At 36.6% G+C, this 27,648-nt stretch overlaps 1 long non-coding RNA gene across 1 annotated transcript in view; it reads left to right on the top strand.

The window, feature by feature from the left end:
• The window catches only part of LOC150067321 (uncharacterized), a 444,788-nt gene that overhangs the window by 298,297 nt on the left and 118,843 nt on the right, over positions 1 to 27,648 (top strand). Inside the window, exon 5 of the long non-coding RNA XR_016539553.1 lies at positions 9,069 to 9,150. This is a non-coding gene — a long non-coding RNA (uncharacterized LOC150067321). The remainder of the gene's footprint in view (positions 1 to 9,068; positions 9,151 to 27,648) is intronic.

The following is a 27,648-nucleotide window of genomic DNA, read 5'->3' as shown; positions in this document are numbered from 1 at the left end:
TTCTTTCCATTGATTCTATATAGTCTGAGGGTTAGTTAGAAAATTGAAGTCAATTGATTTTTCCTCAAAATCATCCCATATAAATGTCAACAAGACAATGGAGAGACACATGGTGAGGGGAAACACTAGAATGGAGAGTTTCTGGTTTGTCCTTGCTTCCCTTGAACAGAGCACAATGTCTTAAATTTGTTTTTTAAATCTGTTCTGGGAGAGGTACCTGCCAAGTTAATGCATGAGATCTCAAGTTTGCCACAAGGAGTCTGGTCATTTCCAAATTTTTGAAACAATAAGCTATAAATAACACAAACAATGACAGGATTGTGTTGGTTTCCTCCTGATATACCTTAGCTGACAGCCTTAATCATAATCCTTAGGTGGAAAGTAAGAATTCTCTCTAAGCTGCAGGATGATCCATGACTTTTTCCAAGCTTAGGGAGTTTGTAGGAAGCTGGCCTCCTAGCCAGGCACTTGTGGGGTTTTGGAATTATTTATTGTGTAAGAGGGTTCCTGGCTTTGAGTGTAGGGAATGTGGTTTCCCAGGCCGCAAAGACTTAAAATAGATGCCTGTCTCTTTTCCTTCACACTATTTATGTACAACCGAATTATCTATCCTTTCTTCCCTTCCCCTGGGCATATGCTCTTCTTTTTTTGTTTTTTGTTTTTTTTTTTTCATCTAGTGGCATGGGACAGTAACATTTAATTTCTGCTTATTAGGAGTTGTGCTTAGAAGGGTTCACGTCCCTGGGGGAAGGCTTGTGTAATGGGTAACACAGACTCACATTCATAAATTCTTTGTCATTCATCTCAGTACTATTACAAATGGCAGGCCCCCAGAAATTAGCAGTGCATTTAAGCACTGACACATAACTGGAAGATTGCTTCTGGGCATTTGAATGGCTCCATGATTTTTCCATGTTCATAAAGTGTGGACCTTAATGAGTCATTAATTATAAGCTTTTATCTGAAGCAGTTGATCTATCATTAATTGATACACATTTTGCTCAGTCAGCTTAAGGCAACTTGTTTAATACAGATTCTTTTGGTGAAAAAATACCTAAGTCTTCTTTGGCTTTCCCTCTCTTGCTACTAGCCTCCATGTTCATCTGGCAAAATCAGGAGTGAGAAACTTCCTCAGCATCAGTGGTGGTTATCACTGATTTCCAAGGAATCTCAGAGGAAAAAGAAAGATATTGTGAAATCAATGTGAATTGTGTCTCCTTCCATTTGTCTTGTGCAGGTTGTGTGTCATTAAACACTTCACCTTGTAGTGATTTAATCTTTTTCAAAATCAGATTGGAAAGTGATGAAGAGTAGTGGGGAAAAAGACTTGGAAGTTTCAATTTACCACCTTATTTTTTTATGTATAGAAAGACTGGCTCATTTGAGGGGAGATGCCTTTGTTTAGCCTGGACTACGTCCATTTAGTACAATTTGGATTAAACATATTTACTGATCTAGGAAAGTGATTCTTTAAGCATCCCATAGTCTTAAAATGAGCCAATAATAAATAGATATACCATTGAAACTTTCCAGATGTGCTTCTTAAAGAACTTCCTAGAGTTATTTCTGAGGCCATAGTATGATCTTGACAGTGAACCAAAATTAATCAAGTGAAAGTAGCTTTTGCAATGTGAACTACTTTGGACTACTTTTCAGATATGACTGAATTACTAGTATTTAGGAGTACTGGGTTTTTCTTTTAAAATTCTCATTGTAGGAGCTTTTTTGAAATAAAGTAGACAAAAGAAGTCCTTAAGGAAAAGTGTATTTGTTGACCACTGAGGCTGTCCTATTGCAAGGGAGATACAGTATCATCAAAGTAGAATCATTACTCATGAGTTAAACGTACTTCCAGGGACCTAGCTGGACTTTGTTCCTTATGCTTTCTTGGCACTCAAAATTGAACAATAGTCTGTATTCCAGAAGGGTGGACTTTTTCTATAAAGGGCCAGATGATAAACATTTTAGGCTTGATAGTCTCTGTTGCAATTACTCAAGTCTGCTGGTTTAAAGAGCTAATTATAGTAAAAATATAAGTGAATGTGCATGACTTTGAGCTAGTAAAACTTGGCAAAAACTAGAAGATTTCTGGATTTGAACTCTGGATCTGAGCTTGCCAGTGCTATTGTATTCGATGAACATATCTGGTTATCATCACCTGAGGTTGAAACCATTTAAACCATTTAAAAAGTTGTATATATATGGTAGAACTTTGAATACTGAATATTTTCAACAGAATTTGAGACAACTTTAAAACATTCTCCTTATTTAGTAAGCAACTTGCATAAAATAGCATGCAAGGGAGTACAGAGTAAAAATAAAACAAAACACGGCCCTTGCTCCAAGCAGCTGACAGTGTAGAGGGAAGGTTTCTTTTACACATGAAGACATTTAGACCCCTAAAAATGACTTGAGTATGATTTATATGGAGAAAATTCTGAATTTTTAAAAAAAATCACAGATCTTCAAATTTAGATTTCTTTCCTACAACATTGGTACGATGGGTGAAGATCCTTAGTGCAAAATAAAGTCTATCAAGAAGAGGTGATGTATGACTCATACAGATTCTTAAACCCTCAGAACTATGCTTCAGCCACCTATGAGGGGAGAATTAAAGCTGTTTTTTGTTAAACAGTATTTAGAATCATGCTATGGTTTATGCTAATGAAACCTGTCCACCTTCCCTTATGCTCTAGAATTCAGTGTGCTTTGTCTGATCATGATAAGCATCTGTCAACCTACTTAATAGGTTGCTATTTGGAAAAAAGAATCTTATCTTTGCCTCAGATTTTTATAATGTACATAGATTTAAAAAGATCACAAGGATTTATAATTGCTACAACTCAATAACTCATTGGGAACACTATTTTGTGGTATTTTGATAAAGATTCAAGTAAGAAATACAATACAATGCCAAACTGAATCATCTTTCCATAATCTCATTGTTAATATCACTGTGGCTTTTGATAATATTTTTGATACGCTCTTGTGGGGTGAATTCTCTTAGGTTCTATGACATAGAATTCTCTTCTAAAATGAGACATTTCCCAAAGAACAATCCTAAACCCTTTATATTCTGGGCTCTTTGTCATCTCTTTCAGTCCTTATCTCTTCTTGGGATTACCTCTTAGTCTCTAATTGAAAAAAAAAGGGAGGGGAGAGAAAGGAGAAAGGAAAAGAAATATTTAGTGTGTGGAGTATGTTGCTAAGGATATAAAGATAGAAAAAAACCCAGACACTTCTCGCAAATATTCTACATCAAAGAGATTCTTGAGAGAGGAAGATATGGAAGAGAAAAGAGGAGAGAAGAGAGGAGACAAGAGGTGGCAAATGATCCTACAGTTTGTAGATGATGGTAGATGTCTTCATAAAAATAGTAAAGGTAAACACTGCTTAGTTTCAGGACAAAGAAACTTCCCTTGAAGGCTTCCTAGCAAAGAGATATTTGTGCTGCCCCTAGAAATAAGAATGTGAGTTTTCAGGATGAAGAGAAGGTAAATGTGACATCCCACGGTTGAATGTGCTGCTTCTCACCAATTGTAAATCGTGGTGGCTCACATTAGTCTATTTCTGTATGTTTTCCCATTGCCTTCAAACTCAGAGAAAATTCCATTCTTTAATTTTTTTAAATCATTTTTATTATCCTTAAGTAGCTGTGCAAAAGAATTTCAATTCAACACATTAGTTTAGAAGTATAATGTAACTTTATCAATGTTGCCCCTTTTTTAATTCTCCCCATAACTGTCCCAATCTCACCCTCACCCTTAGTTACTGAGTTCCACTTTTACATAAGTATGTTGAACATTATGTTTGTATTTACTCACTGTTCCCTTTTATTTGTACTGTAGTTTATGTGATTTCCAATGCCATTACTTCATAGTTTGACTAGTGCACTGATCTCTCAAAAAATCACATCACCTTGAGATTTTTTTCCCTTTCACCACCATATTCATCTTTACTTTAGTAAACCTCTTTCTTTAAATTCTTTTCCATCTACTTATAAGACAAGCCTTCACTTTATCAATGAAATAATCAAGTTGAGTAATAGTATGTTACTTAGCAGGAATAACATCTTTTCAAAATGAAAGAAAAAGAGTTAAATTCAGGCTTCCTGCTGCTTTTCCAATGCTTTCTGATGTTTCCTAATTTTATCTACTTTCTAGTATGTGTTCACTCAGTAGAATAATGTCCAAACTCTTTAAGCTCAATCCGAGGCTCTATCCTATTTAGGTCTTAACCGTCATGTCAGTATTCTATGAGTGTTCATACATAAACCTGCCAGCTCATCCTTCCATAAAGAACTATTCTTCCAGTTGATGTTACAAATGTCTCTTGGGAATATCACATAGAAGGCATTCTGTTAAATGCTCAAAGATGCTAACCTTCACAGGTTATGTGGAAGGCAATACTGGAATCCAGTGGAAATGAAAAAGCAGAGAAGAAGATGGTGTTAAATATCAGGCTTGGCCTTTAAGAATCATGAATCCCAATAGTTAGAGCAACACATAAGTTGTGGATAAGGGTGTGAGATGCTGAATGTGGCAGAGTATCAGAAGATATCAAAGCCATCAGAGTACCTAAAGATACCAGCATCCCTGGTGTCACAGAGTGGTAAGTCATGGAAAGAATAAGAACTAAAGGTATGTTTTCTCTGGCTAACATGGTGTGTGTGTGTGTGTGTGTGTGTGTGTGTGTGTGTGTGTGTATGTGTGTGTGTGTGTGTGTGTATGTGTGTGTGTGTTTAATTAGGATGAATCATTAATTCTTTAAAATCAGAAATTTATACTAAAATCAGTAGTTTAAAATTCTTTCTAAAAATTGCAAAATCTGGCAAAATGGACACACATTTGCATTCTCATGTGGCAAAAAACACTAAGCTTAGTAAATTAGGGTATGCTTTTGCCAGCCAGTTTCATTCATGTATATACCCTGTGTGATACTTGATGTGTGTACACTGAGACTCTTCCACTTGGATAAACAAACTAGAAATGAATTGAAATAAAATACAAGAAACAAAATGTATATATTATAAGAATGTATTGCTTTGTTCATATATATATTCCATATAGATTCTTTATGCATTTTTATATGACAAACATTTAGAAAAAGTGAAGAAAAATAAATATGCAATGTAATTTTAGTAGGAAGTCCTATGAAGAAAATGGAGCCATGTGCTGCCATATTATCCATATGATCCTATCTACTTAAGAGGTGGAAAACTGAGAATGTTTGGAAGCCTGCCTGGGAGGACACGTCCACAGGGCTTTTATCCTTTAATTAGCCAGCAAAAAGCAGAACTAGAGACATGACTCAAGTTGTAGAGTACCAGCTATAAGTGAAAAAGCTTAACAAGAGCACAAGGCCCTGAATTCAAGCCCTAGTACAGGTACAAAAGGAGAAGAAAGAGAAGGAAGAAGGGAAAAGAAGAGGGAAATATGCAGAAAAGAAGGAGGAAAAGCAGGAGATATGGAAGAAAATACAGCAAAATTAGAAGTAGTCAGATCTCAGGTGATTGAAGGTAACAAACAGACCAGCAAATTAGGCAGATACAAAGGAATGTTTGTCCTCAATCTCCTTTAGCCTCTCTCTAGGAAGGAATTTTTCTCAGGATGGATACCAAGGATTGGTGAGAATTAGGAAAATGGCTACATTTAATTAAGAAAAGACTTGGAGCAATAGAAGGCTTCTTCAAATTGTACTAAAATTGACTATATATATATTTGACATGTCATAATTTCCATAATTTTGACAAGTTTAAAAAAAAGTGGCTCAAAGATACGATTATTGCACCAAGTTAAAAAAAAACAACAACAAAGAAAAGCTCTTCCTCTGGAGGTGTCACAATGAAGCCCCTTACAAATTCTTCACACTGCTTATAGACTTTTAACACAATGCATAGGCTATGATGAGACTACAGCAACAAATTAGAGGCAATTAAATGTTTTCAACTCTCCCACATACCTGAAACCAAAGCTGTGAAAAAGGGCTTATCTCAGGTAATTAATTGACAAGAAATGTTTAATAACCTCCCTTCTGCTACATTTAACATGAGGCATGAGTGCTTCATTCCAACTTAATCATGAAGTTCCCTGGAGCCAAGGGCATGTTACTACGACACACTAAAGGAAAAACCCCTTGTGCAGAGCTTATTTAATTTGCAACTCTTGCTACACCACTTCACACCTGAATTTTTTATCCTTTGGGCACACATAATATAACCACAATGCACTGTAGTAACATCTACTTTATACGCAGAACTTTCATCTGCCCACAGTTTCCTCTTCTTTGAAAGACAGCTTCACTGGCTGTCTCAGAATGACAGTACCTGAGCTTCAACCTTTGTAGCCTCTTTGTAGTCAAGGAACCTGATGAATTCAGGAAAGAGGCTATTTTATGCCATCATGTAGCTCTAATAACAGAGAAGAAACCTCTTTAATGTTAATATTCTCTAGGGAAGAACATTGTGTTTTGCTTTGGAGTTCCCTCCCCTCCCTCCCTCTCTCCCTCCCTCCCTCCCTCCCTCCTTCCCTCCTTCCCTCTCTCCTTCCCTATCCTTCTTCTTCCTTCCTTCCTCCTCCTTCTGACAAAGTCTTTCTTTTTTCATATATTTTTATTGTAATTAATAGAAAGGTTACATTATATTCACCAGACAGAAGGTGCATTACTTCACAAACATGGATACCCTTTCTTGTGTCTTGGTCTCCAATTCCCTCCCCCCACCCCTGCCTCTCATCTTGTTTTCCCCCCTTCCCTATCCTATTTCTTTTTTTTTAGTATATTTTTATTGTAATTAATAGAAGGGTTACATGATATTTGCCAGATAGATGGTGCATTAATTCCCATACATTGATACCCTTTCACATGTCTTGGTCCCCATTTCCCTTCCCCCCACCCCCACCCCTCATCTTGTTTTCCCCCGTTCCCTATGCAATTTCAAATAACCAAATACAAATATATCTGATATATCAGGTAACAAAGTGAGAGACTGTAACAATATGAGAAAACCAAGGGACAGCAAAAGAGATGAGAGATAACATAGTACCTTAAGAACAGCAATCATTCATTATATGGCTTATGTTTCTATATCCTAGAGATCCTTTCATTTAGCGTCCTACTATATGGCCTTTTGTATCAAGGTTTTGCTCTATTGCAAATCTCTGCTAGGAGAGCCCAAGGTTTCTACTTATTATAAAAAATGAGGGATGGGCCGGGAGTTTGGCCTAGTGGTTAAAGTGCTTGCCTAGCATGCATGAAGACCCAGGTTCGATTCCTCGCTACCACATACATAGAAAAAACCCAGAAGTGGTGCTGAGGCTCAAGTGGTAGAGCTCTAGCCTTGAGAAAGTCCAAGGACAGTGCTCAGGCCCTGAGCTCAAGCCCAGGACTGGCAAAAAAAAAAAATGAGGGAAACCATTGAGCCTAAGTTCCTTTGAGTCTGGCTTACTTCATTTAATATAATCTTTTCTAAGTCTTTCCATTTCCTAACAAATGGGGCGATGTCATTCTTTCTGACAGCAGCATAGAATTCCATTGTGTACAAATACCACATCTTGTTGATCCACTCATCAACTGAGGGACATCTAGGTTGGTTCCATATCTTTGCTATGGTAAATAGTGCTGCAATGAACATTGTTGTGCTGGTGGATTTAATATGTCTTTGTTTCTGGATGATTGGGTAAATGCCAAGTAGTGGAATTGCTGGGTCATAGGGGAGCTCTATGTTTAGTCTTTTGAGGAACTGCCATACTGCCTTCCATAGTGCCACCAACAGTGTAGTAGTGATCCCTCCTGGCCACATCCTATGGAACCTAGGCTGCCCTAGCATTCATAATGGTCCTGCCTCTACCTCCTCCCAAGTGCAAGGCACATTGCTTTAAAATGTGTTTTGAAAGATGATTTGACTTACCGTAGAGTCATTCCCCTATAAATTCATTCTAAATGATTAAATAAGCACAAGTTTAAAAATTCACTAAACACTAGTAATACTATAGCATAACAGTTTATTACTTCATTTTCAGTGGTCATGGGGAGTGAAGCTAGGGCATGTTAGGCATTATATTCCCACTGAGCCATATCCCTAGCCCAAGCTTAATTTATCTTTAACACCCTCAGGACAATTCCATTACTGTACAGTTTGGATAGAGTCTTCTAAAACAAAGTCTCATTTGAAATAAAGTGTTGAATGTCTCATTTAATATACTAAATACAACACTGAGGTGAAAAACAGCAGGTACTACAGTTTTACTTTTGCACCAGTGTGAAGTTGAAGATAGACAACCATCTGTGTTGACTCTTAATAAGCAAAGGTATCCAGGAATTTTTTAAGTGTCTAGTGCATTACATCAGTTTCCTATTCAGGTCCATTCTATGTTTAGAATATTTAGATTCTAGGAGATACTGAGTGAATTCTACCTTCCAAAAAATGATCCCTAAATGTAACAAATGGGATGAGAGATAAATGTCAATGAATTGTTATTGTCAAAATATGAAAAGACAGATCTCATTGGATTCTGAATGCTAGAATCCATGACACTGAGAATTATTATAAGATGTGCATATATGGAAGTGATTGCTCAGTTCTGTGGGGTGGGACTCAGGGTTCTGTGGATGAGGGAGTTTGCATGCCCAGGTCTTGACAGAAAGGAAGTTAATATCAAGTTCCAATGGGAAATTACTTAAGATTGTGCTTTAAACTTTCAAAGATGTTCTAAAAAACAGAGGAAAAAGGTAAGTTCAAGTTTGTGCAATAAAATATATTTCATGGCTTTTTTTGAATTCAGAGCTATTTGTCATAGTTAACTGAAAAACAGCAAAGGAAGTCAGATTGTATACATTTGATACTAGCACAATAAAATATTAAATAAAGTGATATACTTTGCTTATATCCTGACTTCACTTACCAGTTTCTAGTCAGGCTTTTCTTGTCTCCCACCTGATGTATGCACTGCCTCCAAATCCTCCCTTCCAACCAAAAAGTTTCCCAGTGGAGATACAGATTTATCATGCAGTATGACTTCACACTGTTGCAATCATGATCAATCTTTTTTTTCTTCTTCTGATATGTACAGGGCTGAATTTTTGTCTGCCATGAGAAACCTTCTGAATTCTCCAGAGAAGAAACTCCATCACATTTCTCCAGATGCAGACTAGGTAAGTTCACAGTGAATACCCACTGTGTTCAGAGGGTTTAATTTGCAATCAGTACCCATTTTTCAGGACAAAAGGAAATTTCTGTTTCTTTGGGGGGACGGTAAGTTCTACTAGTGTTTTTCTTGGTTGTGGTTGCCTTTTTAAAAATGTTCAGTGGAGCATGCCTGAAAGGAAGCATGCAGAAGGGCTATTCTTAAGAGGGCAGGCCTGCTGTTTGTCATTAAGAATGGAAATATTCTTGAATTCATGGCCTCTCCAAAGAATGCCAACTCTTGAGGGCGGGAGGACAAATTCCCTGGAGATTTAGAGTGTTCTCAATAGATAAAGTATAGAATTTGCAGTTTTGAAGACCAGGAAGCAGTCATGCTGAGCATACTTCTTGTTTGAACTGGTTCTGAGGAGATCATTGATTTCAAAACCTTGACTAGTTCATGAATTAACTGGGAATTTCTTCAGCAGTATAGCACCCTTTTCCTATTCCAGAAATTTTGATTTGGTTGATTTGAAATAAGGCTGTGAAGCTTATAACAGAAACAAACATTTTAAAAAAGAAACACAGTAGCACTCTCCAGGTGACTGTAATGCTTTGCATAAGCCAGGCTGGCTAGGCCATCACTCTTGTCACACTAATCAGCTTGTTTTGGAACTGAACCCTGACCTCAGCCTCATTAGTCCCACATGCAAGATACTGTAGCTACCTGATTCCATTTGGGAATATATAACCTTGTTTCTGATCTTGCTAGAGGGCATGGAGGTGAGAAAATAACCCTTAACATTGTTTGCTGGCAGAGCTCAATGTGTGATTTTAATATTGTCCTTTAGTTCCCCTCTACGCTATTTCAAAAAGTGTTTTAATCTTCCAGAAAATATCTACATTTGATTAGAGGGAAAGAAAAGAGACCTAGATTTGTTTTTAAACCAGTGTAATAACCATCACACTAAAACCCTCTCTTGGTTTCACACATTTTAATGACCTTTTTCAAAAAATAACGAATTAAATGTTCTTTTTCCCTGTTATACACTTTTCAATGATTTACCTTACCTGCAAGAAGAAAATAATCATTATTATCTTTAAGCATTTTCCCCCCTAGGTTAGCATGAAACAAAATTTGTTGTTGTTGTTGGTGGTGGTGTTGTTGTTGTTGGTGGTGGTGTGTGTGTGTGTAAATAAGGTCATTAAACATATTTCCCCACCAAAGAAAGACTAACTGGGAAGCCTTCTCATTGTTTGCAATACATGTTTCTGTATAATAGCTTGCTTTTGCTCCTCTGGACCATTATTAATGGATAATTTTTTTTTAATATAGAAGTAGTTTTAATATAGATGAAACTTAAAGAAAAGGATGAACAGTCATAGGGAAAAGAAAACAACAGCAATCCTTAAAACTCTGCTTTTGAAAGAGGGCAAATGATTTTAATGGGCCAGTTGATTTCTCCAAGTCTACCTGGAATACATTAACCAAAATGACTTACTGAGTAATCTCAGGGAGGATTGCAGTAGAAGTAGGGAAAGAACTTGGGTGCTCAAAAGGCTTTTTATGCTCAGTGAAGCTAAGAAAAACCTGAGCTGCAGACTGAATCAAGGCACATGATAAGCATCAATGGAAAAAAGAGATTTAAGAAATGTTCCTAGGGTTGGGAGATTGTGCGCTGGTTCATTGACTCACAAACTTCAGTGTACATAAGAATCTCTTGGTAAAATTGTGCAGATTCCTGGATTCTAACCTTGGTTTCTGGTTTGTCAGGCTTGCTAAAACACAGAAAACAGTTTTAATTCTCTAGTCTTCTTGTCCACACCACATCTTGAAGTGTATTAATCTAGAAAATGTTTGGTGAAAACAAAATCAGATTTCAGTGGCAATGGGGTTTGAACTCAGAGTTTTGTGCTGGTTATTTAGCTGGTCTATCATACTTCCAGCCTTTTTTGCACTGGTTATTTTTGAAATGGGGACTCATTTTTTGCCATGACAAACCACATTTCCTAAATCTACCCTATCACTATTTCAATTATTTCATGCATTGTCATATACTTTCCTCCAAATCTGTTTTTGTTATCAATCTCTCTACTTTTAGAACTATATTGGAACAATATATAAGCATTAAACTGATTTATTACATTCAATTAAAAAACTCTGAAGAGTCTTCTATATGATCAGTACTAACCATTGGGAGCACTGGAAATTTACAAAGATGGACTAGATAGAAAATTTAGACAGGTTGATATTGGTACTGATAAGGATAGGGAAAGGCAAAATGTGATATGAAAAGACACAAAGAATATTTTGTCACTCAGTTAAACATTTTGCTGTGGATGGAATATAAGGACCCCACTATTATAATACAGAGTGAAACACCATTCTTTTTTTATTTTTTTAATTTTTTTTATTGTAATAGTGAAAGGGTTACATGATATTTGCCAGATAGAAGGTGCATTAATTCACATACATTGATACCCTTTCACATGTCTTGGTACCCATTTCCCTCCCCCCCCACACCCCCCACCCGTCTTGGTTTTCCCCCCTTCCCTATCAAATTTCAAATATCCAAATACAAATAAATTCAATATATCAGATAACAAAGTGAGATACTATACCAATATGAGATAACCAAGGGACAGCAAAGGAGATGAGAGACAACATAGTACATTAAGGACAACAATCATTCATTATATGGCTTTTGTTTCAATATCCTGGAGGTCCTTTCAATTAGCTTCACATTATATGTCCTTATGTATCAAGATTTTGCTCTATTGCAAATCTCTGCTAGTAGAGCCCAAGGTTTCTACTGATTATGACGAATGAGGGAAACCATTGAGCCTAAGTTCCTTTGAGTCTGGCTTACTTCACTTCATATGATTTTTTCTAAGTCTTTCCATTTCCTAACAAATGGGGCGATGTCATTCTTTCTGACAGCAGCATAGAATTCCATTGTGTACACATACCACAACTTGTTGATCCACTCATCAACTGAGGGACTTCTAGGTTGGTTCCATATCTTTGCTATGGTGAATAGTGCTGCAATGAACATTGTTGTGCTAGTGGGTTTAGTATGTCCTTGTTTCTGGATGGTTGGGTAAATGCCAAGTAGTGGAATTGCTGGGTCATAGGGGAGTTCTATGTTTAGCCTTTTGAGGCACTGCCACACTGCTTTCCATAGTGGTTGAATGAGTGAAAAACCATTCTTATTTGTTTTCTCTATTCCCATTACTCCTGTGTCATAGTAACATTCCTAACTTAGGGGTGGAAAAATCATATTAAGTGAAGTAAGCCAGACCCAAAGAAACATAGGCTCTATGATTTCCTTCATTTTTTAAATTATTTATTTATTTATTTTTTGCCAATCCTGGGCTTGGGCTCAGGGCCTGAACACTATCCTTGGACTTTCTCAAGGCTAGAGCTCTACCACTTGAGTCTCAGCATCACTTCCAGCTTTTTTTCTATGCATGTGGTACCAAGGAATCGAACCTGGGTCTTCGTGCATGCTAGGCAAGCACTCTACCACTAGGGCAAACTCCCAGCCCATCCTTCATTTTTAATAATAAGTATATGTCTAGGATTCTTCTGGTAGAGGATCACAATAGCTCAAAAGCTATGTATATATGTATGACCATATAGGATGAGGCTAAGCGAAATGAACTTTAGGATATGGAGCTCAATAATCAACCCCACCTAAAACTAATAAACTAAGTTGGCAAAGGAGATAAGGAGAAACTTCTGAGAAGAGAATGGTATAGTAACATATGAAGACATTCTCATTATTCCTGGCCATAAAGAAAATGAGAATCAAAACAACTCTGAGATTCTATCTCACTAGTTTAATCACACTGTACAGCAATCTAGAAGCTCCTCAAAAACTATACAGAGATGTTCCCTATAATCCAGCCACACCCCTTCCAGGCATCTACCCACAACATCACATTCCAGTATACTATAAAGACGCGTGTACTTCTATGTTCACTGCTGCACTGTTCACAGTAGCCAAGTTGTAGAAATAGCCCAGAAGTCCTACAATAGGTGAATGAATCAAAAAGATAAGCTGTCTATAAACAATGGAAATCTACACAGCCATTAGAAAGAATAATATTCTGTCTATGGCAGTGAAATGGATGAACCTAGGACAAGTAAGGCAAGCAAAGTTCAGAGAAATGAATGGTACATGTTTTCCCTCATATTCAGAAGTTAGATCTGAAATACCCTGGAATATAATTAACTATGCAGGACTCTAGACATTCACATACAGTGAGATCAAAGGAGGATATTCTCAGGAGAGGAACTTAAAGGTCAAATGCCTACATGCATCTGATCATATAGCAGATTGTCTAAGTATAAGGACTGAATTTGGCATTGCACGTTGAGTGAGAACTCTATGACTTCTTAGCAATTCCATTTTTGAGAATAAGATAATGACTAGACAAACAACCAGAAAAGAAAAGAACTAGAAAATAATAAGAATATATATATATATGGGAATTAGATGAAGATCTGCATCTCTTAGTAGATTTTTTAATGCAGATGCACTATCTTAAATTTTGGCATTTAGTGATGCGAAAAACTCCCATCTCTATGCTCAAGAAACTTGTGTTTTTTAGTGATGAACTAAGAATAAAAATGATATTAGAAGCTAAATTTTTGTCACCCCTTCCCCTCAATTCATTTTTTTAGAAACCTAATTCCTAACATCATGTTATCCGGAGACAATGCTGCAGGAAGTGATAAAGTCCTCATGAATGGTATTAGTGCCTTTAAGAGAGACCTATCCCTTCTACTATGGGAGAAACTGAGAGAAGATGGCTATCTATAAACCAAGAGTTAAATGTTCAGCACTTATGAACGCTGCTGTTTTCTCAACCTTGACTACCCTAGGCTCCAGATAAAATTCTGTTATTTATAAGTCATCTAGCTTATAGTATTTTGCTATGACAGTTCAAAGAAGCTTAAGACAGCATAAAATAAGTCCTTATAAAAAGAGATGTTTCTTAAACTAAGAACTAGAAAACACAGATCTAGGAAAAGAGTATTCTATGCAGTGGGAAAAACAAATACAAAGATTTTTTTTAAAACTGAAGAAGATAGAAAGTGAAAGGAGACGAGGCAAGAGAATTTTGTTAAGATTATAATAGAAATGATAAACACAGAACTCTACAGGAAATCTTAGAAAGCACATTCACATTGGAGTCAGTGAAGTTTTTCAAGATAAAGATTAAACAAAGTCTGGAATTGTAAGTAGGACTTGGAGAGGCAGATTTCTTTACTGAACTTGCTTCAAAGTTGAATCCTGTCCATTTGCTTGAGATTTTCTCCACATCATAATAAATTATGCTCAGTGAAGACTGGTTTAGCTACTAGTATTAGTATTCTTAAGCCCCCATGTCTAAATGCATGGATGCCAACAACAAACGAGTACTGAGTAAGAGGGATTGTGAATGTAACTCAGTGATAGAGGACACTTCTTTCCATGTAGGAGGTCCAGGGTTTGATTTCCAGCACCACATTCCCCAAAGCTGCCATAAGAAAATATAATTGCCTGTAGGGCTTAATTACAGATTTTTTCCCTTAATTTTAGATGCTGGAAGTTCAACATCAAAATATGAGGTTTTTTTGGTGCTTTCTCTCTGTGTGTTCTCGCCTGTTCTTTCCTTGGCATCTCCTTGTGTGCTCAAATTAATTCTTAGGAGGACAGAAGTCAGATTGCATTAAGGCTTAACTTAAATGCTTCTCTTTAACATAATTGCTTCTTAAAAATCCCTGTCTCCAAATACAGTCACAAACTAGAATAGTAGAGTTTCAACATATGAATGATGAGGAACATAATTTAGCCATAACAGTAATCTTGGAAAATGTATTCCTCTGGAATTCACTTTCTTCATTTATAAAAATGCAATAGGGAAGGCTGCCCTCACTTATCTTTGGTTGAGTTTCAGGATTTGGCTGACTGCAGGATTGGTGAGCTAGTGATCCAGGGGCTGGTGATTTCATGGGACTTCTACTTGCAAAAATTGATAGGAATTAACAGGTGGTAAAAAGAAATTAGCCGGCCATGGTGGCTCATGCCTGTAATCCTAGCTACACAGGAGGCTGAGATCTGAGGATTAAGATTCAAAGCTAGCCTGGGCACAAAAGGCCATGAGACTCTTATCTCCGATTAACCACTAGAGAAACAGAAGTGGTGCTGTGGCTAAAGGGGTAGGGCAGTAGCATTGAGCCTGAAGAGCTCAGGGACAACACCCAGTCCAAGGGTCCAAACCCCATGACTGACAAAAAAATAGAAAGAAATTGATTTTCTGGTTTGGTTTTGATTGTTGACCATTGCTGCAGAGAATAAGGAAGTTGGTGAAAATCAGCATGCCTTTGGAGTAGCCTGAAATCTTGATTGAGAGTGATTAGGTTGAGTGGTGTTGATGACAGATAGTGCTCTTTTAGGAATCTAGAGTAAAACTCCATCCTGCACTGTGGCCATTGGCTCTACCCCAGTGTTTTCATATTTCATCTCTTTTATGAGGCATGCCACTTTTATAGCAGTGAGAGATTAGGAGGGGGAAACAAAGGTTGTCTTCAACATCTTCCCTCAGATGTGGCAGACAGCACATCTGAGATGTGTCTCACTAAAAATCAAGTCTTATGACTAAGTCTGATATCAAAATAGTGGGAAAATATAAAATAATGACATGGAGGCAAGCAATGGACTGACATGCAGAACCTTCTTACAAGGCAAGAGGAGGCAAATATTGTCCAATAATACAATTTACCACATGTTACTATTGGTTGTTTATTTGTAAAAATCTAGCTCCCATCCATATAAAATGCTAGTTATTTAATTTTTCTAAATTATGGGCTCATTGCACCAGCGATTCTTTGTCACTGTCATTTAGAGCTATCTAAACAATTGAAAGTTATGCAGAAATTGAGCTATCAGGTAAGTACCAATGACATCTTTACAACCAATAGTATATTCAGAGGGAAATTTAGAGGCATGAACATGGAAGGGGATACATCCTGCCAAGATCTAAATTGAAACAAGTCAGACTGGCAACATAATGAAAGAGGTTTATGTTGTTTTGGAGTTTGAGATGTATAATAAATTTGCATATCCTGTTTTTAAAATAGTTTTTTTTTTTTTTGCCAGTCCTGGGCTTGGGCTCAGGGCCTGAGCACTGTCCCTGGATTTTCTCAAAGCTAGGGCTCTACCACTTGAGCCACAGCACCACTTTCGGGTTTTTTTTCTATGTATGTGGTACGGAGGAATCAAACCCGGGTCTTCGTGCATGCTAGGCAAGCACTGTACCACTAGGCCAAACTCCCGGCCCCTAAAATAGTTTTTTAAAAAAGAGCTAAGCATTAGATATTTTGAGCTTGATATCAGTATGCATTTTAATTATACCACTGACTCCTCTGCTATGTTTTTTTTTTGTTATACAGGTATATTGTATATATGCTGATGCAATCAGAGAAAAAAAACAGTGCAAATACAATTACAATTCATAATAATACTTGGTTTCAATGCCCCCGGGAACTGCCCATTCCTCAGCTACCTCCCAATCCCCAGAACTTCCCCACAGAATCAACCAAATGCTGGGGGGTAGGGAGAGTGGGCAAGTTAGGGTAGGGAGTGGGCTCTGCCAAGGCAGCTCTGCTATGTTTTTATACTCACCATGGAACGGTTCTCCTTCACTTCTCATTCATTCATTCATTTGTGTACTGAAAAATATTCATTAAATACTGATTATTCACTAGGACATTGGAAAGACAAAGATGAATCATCATGTCCAGTCTAGAAGAACTCAGGGCTAGTAAGGGAAATAGAGGTGTAAAAAAATAATTACAATATGTAAGACAGGCACAAAGGTGAGAAATTCAGGTCTGTGTATTGGAGAAGAATGTGTCCTCGAGAGCCAGACAGATCTGGGCTTTCTTCACAACAATTACAAGGTGTGTGACCTCAGGAGCTTTTCAAAAGCTCATGTTGCTTCAGTGGCTACTGTAAAATAAAGATCCTTTCAACTACATTATTGGTTTATTATGCATAAAGCCATTTCATAAAGCAATAGTTTCAGAGCATAACAAATGCTCAGTAGCTATCATGTGGTTTATTGTATTATGATATTTACTGGAAGAATTTCAGTGACTTGAAACTCTCAATTTGAAATGAAAAGACACAGCTAGGAAATCATTTCCCAAGGAAGTGACATTTGAGAGGGAAATCTATTGAAGTCAAAGAAAAAAATGACAAATGGAAAGGAAAAAATACAGGTGACTTTGAATGTTGTTCAACCTAGAGTGCATGGGGAGGGAAGAACCCAGCAAAATATGGATGTGAACATGGAATGGGACAGGAAAGAATTTGAACTTACACACTCTTTCTTTTTTTCCCCCTTTTTATTCTTTTCATGGGTGTTCAGTTCCAATTTGATGCCTTTGTGGTCTGAGAGAGTGCAGGGAATAATTTCAGTGTTTCTGAATCTGCCCAGGTTTGTTTTATGGCCTAAAATGTGGTTTATTTTGGAAAATGTTTCATATGCTGCTGAAAAAAGCGTATATTGTATTGTTTCTGGATGGAATAATCTGCAGATGTTTGTTAGATGTAGTTGGTCTATATAGTTGTTCTCTGTTGAGTTTTTGCCTTGTTGATCTCCACCAACGAAAACCCTCTAACTCATGGAGATTGAACAACATATTGTTGAATCACCAATGGGTCATCGAAGAAATCAGAACAGAAATCCAACAGTTTATGAAATTTAACAAAAAGGAGCCACAAAATACCACCTCCTTTGGGACACGGCAAAGGCAGTACTCAGAGGAAAATTTATAGCTCTGAGTGCCTACCATAACAAATTGAACTTACACACTCTTTCTTTATGAGTATTGCTGTCTGAATTTCTTCTGCCACTTTCTGCTACCTCACACCCACATATAATTGGTGACAATTTGTTCTCAAAGTCTTTCATTGTAGTCCTTAGGAGGGTAAATATCTCATGGCTTTGCTTTCCAATCTTTCCCTGAAAATCTGTTTGCTTCTCTTGGGGCCCCTCTGACCTCTATACTAAACATTTATTTCCTCTCACCTAATGCTTTGTTTGGGATGCTTATAATAACGTCTCTGCCTTGTTCTTAGGTGTGTTTTTCCTGGATCTAGTTAAGGAGCTTCTTGAGGATCTCATCCTCAGGTAGTTATTATTATTATTATTATTGTTGTTGTTGTTGTTGTTGTTGAAATGTAAAATCTCCTTTAAAATTGCGCTTGGGAAACTTGCCACCAGTGACTCACATATATAATCCTAGCTAGTCAGGAGGTCTAATGAACATGGTTCAAAGCTGACCAGTCAGGAAAGTTTGCAAGACTTATCCCCAGTTGACCAGCAGAAATCTGGAAATGGAGCTGGAGTTCAAGTGGTAGAACATTAATCTTGCACAAAGAAGCTCAAGGACAGGGCCCAGGCTCTGAGTTCAAGCCTTAGTAGCAGGACAAATAAAAGTACTTTAGGAAATATTTTTCTATTTTGTGAAAAATTAAGCTAATATAATATATTCATTTTGTTTTACTTGCTCCTTAATTGGTGAGGATTTGGACATTTGAGACATCTAACTATCATGACAACTTAAATGCTTTCCCTTCTTAAAAAACTTGTAATAAAATCTAGAACTTAAAGTTTTTGTTAAGGTACTGACAACTGTTTAAAACAATCAAGTGGAGTTACGATGAATGCTAATCCTGCTCTGAGAATGAAGATAACTTCATGAACAAAGGCTGTTACTTGAATCTATTCTGATTAGATTTCTCAGGTTGTGTGCCTGACCATGTAGAAGCATGAAGAACTTAGGGCCTAAGTAACCTAAAGATACTCTTGTAGTAAAGTTTTACATTTTTATAGGGTCTTATCTGAAGGAATCAATTTATTTTGCAAATCCTCATGAGCTTATTTATGGTAATGAGGTAAGTGGGGTTGGACTGACAGGTGTGATATCAGAAAGTAAAATCTGGGATGTTGATAGTCTTAGTTTTACTTTGCTGGAGAGATTCAACAGTCTGAGAATTTGTATTTTTAAGGGCAAATAGAAAAGCTGAAAGATGCTATTTCAGAATAGACTTTGTGTCATTTCTGCTTCATATTACCAAACAGGATGTAAAAGTGTAGTTAGCTAACTTCTGTTGTTTCCTAACCTAACACAGCCTGTTTGAAACCCTGGAGAATTGTTTGGTTTCTTATTGCACCAACTTTAAAGCTCAGGTGACTATCTCCCTTTTATTTCATTGCGTTAAGTTAATAGAATCTTAGGAAAAATGTACTGACATAGACGGTGACAAATCTCAAATCACAAAATGCTACTTCAATTGCTGTTCATTTTCTACAATCAGTATTATGTTGTGTCTGGCAACAAATCTTAATAATATTTGATTGATAGATCTTTACTTAAGAAACAGAATTTACCTTAAAAATATACATTTTAATGACTCTAACATTGGTAGCTTCATCTCAGTTGTTTTTAAGCAGTATGACTAAGTTTTTTTCATATATTTGTATTGTAATTAATAGAAGGGTCACTGGGCCTGGGAGTTTGGCCTAGCGGTTAAAGTGCTTGCCTAGCATGCACAAAGACCCGGGTTCGATTCCTCGGTATCCCTCATACACAACCAAGCCGGAAGTGGCAGAGACGAGACTGCAACAAGCGACAGAGAGCGAAAGCAAGCAAGCGGAGCCCAACTGAGTGGTGGCCAACCGAGTGGTGGCCAACCGAGTGGTGGCCGGAGCGAGCGGGGCCGGAGCCAGCGGGGCCGGAGCCAGCGGGGCCGGAGCCAGCGGGGCCAGAAAGAGAAGGGGGCCAAAAAAAAAAAATAGAAGGGTCACATTATATTCACCACATAGAAGGTGCATTACTTCACATACATTGATAAACTTTATCATGTCCTGGTTCCCATTTCCCTCCCCCCCATCGCTCATGTTGTTTTCCCCTTTCCCTATCCAATTTCAAATAACCAATCAAGAATATATACAATATCAGACAACAAGGTAAAATACTGTAACAATATGAGATAACCAAGGAGCAGCAAAAGAGATGAAAGATAACATAGTACATTAAGGACAACAATCATGCATTATATGGCTTTTGTTTCTGTATTCTGGAGGTCCTTTCATTTAGTGTCAGACTATATGGCCTTATATATCTAGGTTTGTTCTAAATCTGTGCTAGGAGAGCCCAAGGTTTTACTGATTATGACAAATGAGGGAAACCATTGAGCCTATGTTTCTTTAAGTCTGGCTTACTTCACTTATATGATTTTTTTTCTGAGTCTTTCCATTTCCTTACAAATGGGGTGATGTCATTCTTTCTGAGAGCAGCATAGAATTCCATTGTGTATAAATACCACATCTTGTTGATCCACTCATCAACTGAGGGGCATCTGGGTTGGTTCCATATCTTTGCTATGGTAAATAGTTCTGCAATGAACATCGTTGTGCTAGTGGATTTAGTATGTCCTTGTTTCTGGATGATTGGGTAATTGCCAAGTAGTGGACTTGCTGGGAGTATGACTAAGTTTTGAAAATAGTATGTTTCTCTTTGGTAATAAAATATCACTCGACCCTATACTTGCTAGGCTGGTACTCTACTTTTGAGCCACAACTCTCAGGGCATTTGTCTTAATACTATATGACTATTTTTAAAATTGGCAGTGTTGGGAACACAATACACTTTTTACCTTATAAATATATACATTTTCTCATACTCACATCCAAACTGTATACTTTCAACCTACACCCTTAAAACAACATTCCCGGTTCTAAAGGAAATATGGATCAAATTGACACTGAGATTCATTTCATTCCAGTCAGAATGACCATCATCACGAGTTTTACGATAAGGGGTAGGGGAAACGTTAAATGTTAAGGCTCCTAGGCATAGGACACAACTTTCTAAGTAAGGATCCAGAGTCAAAACAAATCAAAGAAAGCCTGGATAAAGGAAACTGAATCAAACTTAAAGTTTCTGCATGGTAAAGAACATAGCTAAGACATAGCCCATAGAATGGCAGAAAATTTTCACCAGCTTTTTATCAGACAAGGGTCTAATATCCAGAGCATGCTTAGAGCTCAAGTTAGAAGGAACCAAAATTTCCTAGTTTTCTTTCATCCTGACCTACAATCAAATAGCACTTCTTTAAATGCATTGTAGATGACCAGATATCCTACCCTTTTCCAAATGCTAATCATTCCCTTAACCCTAATTCAACTCTTAACCCTCATGACTCCAGTGAACAAAAGTCAGCAACATATTGCAGTTTTTGTGAAAATTTTTTTCACAGGCATTTACTTCTAGTTGTCTACAGAAAACTCAGTTTTACCATAAAGCATACCCTAACCCTAGCCAGGACTAGAAAAGGAACTCTAACTCAGTTTTACTGTAAAGCATACACTTTCCTAACCCTAATCCGAATCCTATTGATCCTGAAGGCTAAAAGGAGTATAAATACACTAGTTTTTTTTCCTCCTGACCTGGAATCAACTGTTTCTTGTTAAAATAGGTTGCAATTTCCTCCAATATCTTTCCCTTTTTCTTTTATCTTTCAATTTCAATTTTATTGTAAAGTTGATGTATACAAGGATTGCAGTTACAGAAGTCAGGTAATGAGTTCATTTCTTTTTGAACAGTATTACCCTCTCCCTTCCCCATGTCCTTCCACCTTTCCTCTTCCCTCCACCCTCCCCACCAAGTATCTAGTGAGTTGAATTGATTCAGCCTTTGTCCCACTGTTCTGTGATTCCCTTTCCCCTCCCCAGTTATTTCTCTTTTTCTTTCTTTTTTTTCCATTTGGTTTATTCTCTTTTGTCAAAGTTTTTTCCATTATATTAATTATTATCGAGGTAATATATCGAAGTAATGTATACAGTTACATTTGCTGAATAGTAGGTGCATTGCTTCTCACACATTGATACCCCTTCTCATGTTTTTGTTCCTATTTCTCTCCCCCATCCCTTCCCAATCATCTTGTTTCCCCCTTCTCAAATAAACAACATACATACATATATATATATATATATAATGTACCAGATAACAAAGTCAGATACAGTAACAATATGCGATTAAACAAAGGGTAACAAAGGAGAAGAGAAATAACATAGTACATTAAGAATAACAATCACTCAAGATAAAGTTGTTGTTTCCATATCCTAGAGACCCTTTCATTTAGTCTCATCATATATGACCTTATGTATCTAGGTTTTGAGTTATTGTAATCCTCTGCTAGGAGAGTCCTAGATGTGTGCTAATTATTACAAATGAGGGAAACCATTGAGTCTATGTTCCTTTGGATCTGGCTTACTTCACTTAATATGATTTTTTCCAAGTCTTTCCATTTCCTTACAAATGGGGCAATGCCACTCTTTCTGAGGGGAATTCCATTGTATATAATCATCTACCGAGGAGCATCTAGGTTGGTTCCATATCTTCATTTTTATACCTTATTGTTGGTAAATGACTCAGTTTCAACCTAAATGGTATCTTTTTCTAACCCTAACCCAAGCCTGAGGTAGAAAAGTAACCCTAACCTTAACCTTATTGACCCTTGAATGTTAAAAGGAATACAAATTCACTAGTTTCCTTTCTTCCTGACCTGGAATCAACTGATACTTGTTTAAATAGCTTGCAGTGCAACCCAATATTTACCCTTTTCCTAACTGTGTCCTTAAATCCAATTGAAACACTAAGCCGATCCCTTACCCAGTCATACCATAATTCTAATAGCAACAACAATATCCTGTTTCACATTCTTCCTCTTACTCAGCTTATATTTCCATAATTTGTTTTTTAACTTTAATTTTCCATTTTCCAAATTATAATTTAACCCTTGCTGGAATATTCAATTCCAAAATTAACAAAAAATCCCAAATTTTCATTCTTTTTAAGTTTCAAGTCATGCTTTTGGGAATAAATTGCAGTTTTTCTTCAAATCTTACTGATGTTTTGACCCTACACTACCCTAATCCTAACTTGGTCTCTAAATCAAACAATTTTCTGAGTAGACCTTGAGTTTTGCCATTAAGAAAAACACTCTAATTTTCATTGATTCTTATTTTTCCTGGACTCTTAGATCCTAAAATAAATTTCATATTTACTTAACATGTAACCTGTTTCCTAACCCTGACCTTGACCCTAAATCTAATCAGAAACCTAACCTGACCAGAACCTTAATTTAAAACAAATAGTAAAATAAGAAAAAGACTCTCATTTCCATTAAATCTCATTTGTATTTTAGTCTAATTCTGTAGAAAACTCCATTTTTCCTAATATTTTTCTTCACTTTCACCTAATCTTAACTGGAAATCTACCCTAACCTTAAGCTTGATTGTACTGAATTATAAAAGAAAAACAAATACATTTGATTTCATGCATCCTAACTTTGACTCAACTAATTTTTTTTCTTTTTTAGTATAGACAGTTTACCTTAGTGGACAATATATTTCACTCTTAATATCATACAATTAAATGATTTGTTAACTAAAATGAATAAATACATTAATAAAATAGGTTTAAAAATCTGAAAGATAAAGAAGAGCTGGGGAGAGGAGAAGAAGAAGAGGGAGAAAGGAGAAGAGGAGTAAGTGGAGGAAGAGTTGAGCAGTATCTCATACTTTTTAAAAGAAGTTTCAATTTTTACCTTTTTTTTCTTTGGCGCCAGTCTTGGGCTTAAGCTCAGGGTCTGAGCACTGTCTTTGGACTTTCTTAAGGCTAGAGCTCTGCCACTTGAGCCTCAGCACCATTTTCAGCTTTTTTCTATGTATGTGGTACCGAGGAATTGAACCCGGGTCTTCGTGCATGCTAGGCAAGCAGGCTACCACTAGGCCAAACTCCCAGCCCAGTTTTTATCTGTTATTGTACCCTTTGCCTAACAGCAACCGTCACCTCAACTGAAGCACTAAAGCAAGCCTTAATTCTAATTATACCTCATTCTTAAGATTAGCAGAAACACTCTACTTCATGGTCATTATGACTTTTACTAAATTTGTAGTTCTAAAATTTAGCTTTACTCTACTAAAGCTCTCTCTGGCTGTTTTGTAAAGAATGAATGCATTTCAATATTTAAGAATGGAAGCAAAGACAGTGTTTCTCTATTCAGTAGCTTAGAAGGTATGTTGAATATGTAAGTATAAAGACTTTACAGTAAGTAAAATTTAGAAGACTAAATTAAGGCAATAGTTTAGTGGCAAGTAATTAAGGAATCAAGAAATCTGTGTTAGCATATTAAGTTTATATTAACTTTCTCTCACACAATCTAGGGAGAATTCAGTGAAAGATCTGAATTTTAATCTATGTAGCTGACATCATAATGCTGAAACTAGGTGATATCCTACTGCTGAGATTAGCTGGGATATACCAGGAAGATTCTTCATATTCAGACATTAAAGTAAACAGTAAATTAAACATGAAATTAAAATGAACATAAGGGACCTAGTAATGAATCAAACGTTAAAGAAAAATTGTATAAAACAGAATTATATTCTTGCTCTGCTCAACTGATTTATGAAAAATTGGTATGCTACTTCAAATCTGTTTTAGAATAGAAAAAGACAAAATGAATGATAGAATAATTTGCTAAACAATATATATCTTCTTGCTATGTCAACAGAAAGTTAAACATTCCTTTCTACAGACTTGGAGTATCTTTAAATAGAATGTCAGTCTGAACTTTTTACCAATTTCAAAACCATATACATTAAACCAAGAGTGTTCCATGTTTCATCACATGGGAGGATAATGATAAAGTTATTTCTTATACATTTTACAGTCAATCCAAGTTCTTCTCAAAAGGAATAATTCTAGATAAACTCTTATGAGCTTTGATACAGTTGAAATTGATTCATTCTCTCATGTTCTTTAATATATCTTTTGACTCTTTGAGGTAAGAATTCTTGTTTAGCAGTGCAAAAAATATTCTGGGAATTTTGTATTTTCAATATTTGTAACCAGGGTATAGTTTTAGAGATTCAAATTTGCTGTATATGTGAAGAAAACACTCTGAAAAATATATTCTTTGAGTGAATTTCTGCAGAGCCCTACTTAGGGATAATTTTTTAGTGGGGAGACACTCTCAGATTTCAATTCAGTTGGCATATGAGACCATAAAGGTTTACAGGCAACTTCTTTGTCTTCTGTGGTTCAGCAGCCTACCTCCAAGCCAACTAGGATAATAATCTTTAATCATCATAAAAATATAAGCCAGTATCTTCAATTATATGTATTGTTTTAATTAATAGAAGAGTTACATCATATTCACCAGATAGAAGGTGCATTACTCTTTTTTTTTTTTTTTGCCAGTCTTGGGCTTGAGCTCAGGGCCTGAGTACTGTCCTTGGACTTTCTCAAGGCTAGAGCTCTACCACTTGAGCCTCAGCACCACTTCCGGCTTTTTTCTATGTATGTGTGAGGAATCGAACCCGGGTCTTGCATGCTAGGCAAGCACTTTAACCACTAGGCCAAACTCCCAGTTAGAAGGTGCATTACTTCACAAACATTGATACCCTTTCTCATGTCTTGGTCCTCATTTCCCTCCGCCCACCCCTACCCCTCATCTTGGTTCCCCCCCTTCCCTATCCTATTTCAAATAACCAAATGTGCATATATGCAATATATCAAATAACAAGGTAAAATACTATAACAATATGAGATAACCAAGGGACAGCAAAAGAGATGAGAGATAACTTAGTATATTAAGGACAACAATCATTCATTATATGACTATTGTTTCTATATCCTGGAGGTCCTTTCATTTAGTGTCATTCTATATGGCTTTATGTATCTAGGTTTTGCTCTATTGTAAATCTCTGCTAGGAGAGCCCAAGATTTCTACTGATTATGGCAAATGAGGGAAACCATTGAGCCTATGTTCCTTCAAGTCTGGCTTACTTCACTTAATATGATTTTTTCTAAGTCTTTCCATTTCCTTACATATGGGGCAAAGTCCTTCTTTCTGACAGCAGCATAGAATTCCATTGTGTATAAATACCACATCTTGTTGATTCACTCATCAACTGAAGGGTGTCTGGGTTGGTTCCATATCTTTGCTATGGTAAATAGTGCTGCAATGAACATTGTTGTGCTGGTGGATTTAGTATGTCCTTGTTTCTGGACGATTTGGTAAATGCCAAGTAGTGGACTTGCTGGGTCATAGGGGAGCTCTATATTTAGTCTTTTGAGAAACTGCCATACTGCTTTACGCCATAGTGGTTGAACAAGTTTTCACTCCCACCAACAGTGTAGTAGTGATCTCTCCTGGCCACATCCCCTCCAGCATCTGTTGTTATTAGATTTCTTGATCCTGGCCATTCTAACTGGAGTGAGGTGGAATCTTAGAGTTGTTTTGATTTGCATTTCTTTTATGGCCAGAGATGTCGAGCCAGTATCTTCAATTTCAAAGCAAAATATGACTTTGTCAAAAGTATGTCTAATATTTTATCTAAAGTAGATGGGTCTCCTTTAATTAATGAGAATATGTATTTCATTTTATCTAAAACAGATGGGTCTCCTTTAATGAAATTGTCTATTTTATGCACATATAAATATCTCTGTCTATAGCACATATAGCTCATATGTGTTCTAGATGTGAGCAAAATATAAATTTATCAGTAGAGTTACAACAGAAAGTATACTCAATAAGTGATATCCTCATCAATTATTCTAAATATGTCTTCTTGAATAAAGAGAACACTCAGTTCTTTGGACATATCACTATTGTAGGTCTTTTTTCTTTTTCTCTTTTGGCATTATGGGGTTGGAACTAGTCTCATTTGCTAGGTTAGTGAAATACTGGTAAGTTGACTCCAGCTCCATTTTTTCACTGGTTGATCTTAGAATACAATCTTTCTCCTTACGTTGGAGAACAACTAAGCATCCATGAAATCAGTACTCACTGGCAGGCACTACCAATCGCCACTTCCCACTTTGCAGATAGGGTCTCTCTGACTTTTTGGCTTACATTGGCCTTGATCCTTATACCTCCGCTTTTTAGCCTTCAGTAGCTGGGATTAGTGTAAGAAAATGACACCTGATATTTTTGTTTCCCTATAGAAATGCCTTTGGAGAATGTAAAAAATGATGGTGATTTATAAAAGAAGTAACTTCCATTAACTAAAAACTACTATTGAGGAACCCCCACCCATGATATCTTGGCTCATGAGGTTTAAAGTTTGATTAATAAGAATGATAATTTATTAATAACTCTTCAGGGGTGGTACTGGATTGGCGATCAGGAAGCTGAGGTCTTTTTCTTCTAGTGGTTATGTAACCCCTGGTGAGTTATTTTAATGCTCACCTAATTGTGTCATGAGAAAATAGTTAAATATTTCCCGAAGTCTCTTTTGATTCTGAAAATCTATAAAGTTACCAACTTCTATCATTTACTATATCAAGTGATTACTAATCAAGATAAGGATTTATTTTATATAATTTCCTCTGATCTGAACGAACATAATGTGAAGTCAACAGGGAAATACTAGCTTTTCACAATGCAAGG

Source organism: Megascapheus bottae, chromosome 2 (genome assembly GCF_031878675.1).
Source record: "Megascapheus bottae isolate mThoBot1 chromosome 2, mThoBot2.hap1, whole genome shotgun sequence".
In the NCBI taxonomy this organism is placed as follows: domain Eukaryota; kingdom Metazoa; phylum Chordata; class Mammalia; order Rodentia; family Geomyidae; genus Megascapheus; species Megascapheus bottae.
The sequence above is the reverse complement of the archived record's forward strand: the minus strand, read 5'-3'. Positions and strand labels throughout refer to the sequence as shown.